This window comes from Gavialis gangeticus, unplaced genomic scaffold, assembly GCF_001723915.1.
Source record: "Gavialis gangeticus isolate Ggan-Ray unplaced genomic scaffold, GavGan_comp1, whole genome shotgun sequence".
In the NCBI taxonomy this organism is placed as follows: Eukaryota; Metazoa; Chordata; order Crocodylia; family Gavialidae; genus Gavialis; species Gavialis gangeticus.
In genome coordinates, this window is record NW_017729006.1 from 33,318,251 (window position 1) to 33,319,053 (window position 803).

An 803-nucleotide genomic window follows, 5' to 3' on the forward strand; every position below is an offset into this window, starting at 1 on the left:
CCAAGAGTTTCGATTCTGTTTTCTCCCAGTTGTTTGGCTCAATGTTCACTGCTGTCATATCTCTCTTGCAAACATTTTTGAAATGGAGATAAGGATGCCTGTGTGGTATTCTTTCTATAAAGAGTCCTCCCTACAAGAGATCCTTGGGTATATAGCCATTGTCCATTCTCTGCATATAGCCAACACATCTAAGTCATAGAATCATGCAGATGTAGGGCTGGAAGGGATCTCCATAGATCATCTAGTCCAAGCCCCTGCCTGATGCAAAATCCTCCCTATTCAAGCCATCTTATACAAACCCATAATCTAACCTCTTAGCAAAACTACACTGTCAACCCTAACACAACACAAGACATAGCACCCTAACCTGTCACAGGTAAAGCATGGAGGTAAAGCTTGTTAATATATGCTCATAAATCCCAGGAAGACGACCATGCCCCCCTGCCCCCAGTACAGAGGAAGGCAAAAACCTTCATAATCCATAACTATCTCAGTCCCAGCAAGACCGCTGGCACACCTCAGTCAAAATCCCAAGTCTTGGCTGCAGCCAACTTCCAGTGCCTCTATGAAAGGTCTAAAAAAAATCCTGACACATGTAGCATCAGGGGAGTGGGGATGGGTGGGAAGAACCAGCAAAGCCCAGAAGCGTGGGAAATGCCCATAGTAGAACATAGGCATAACTATGCCTAGATCATCCCCAACCAGTGCCTGTCCAACCTCTTTTTGAACATCTCCAGTGATGGAGAGTTCTCAGCTTTCCTAGGCAGTCTATTCAACTGCCTCACTGTTCAAACAATGAAGAA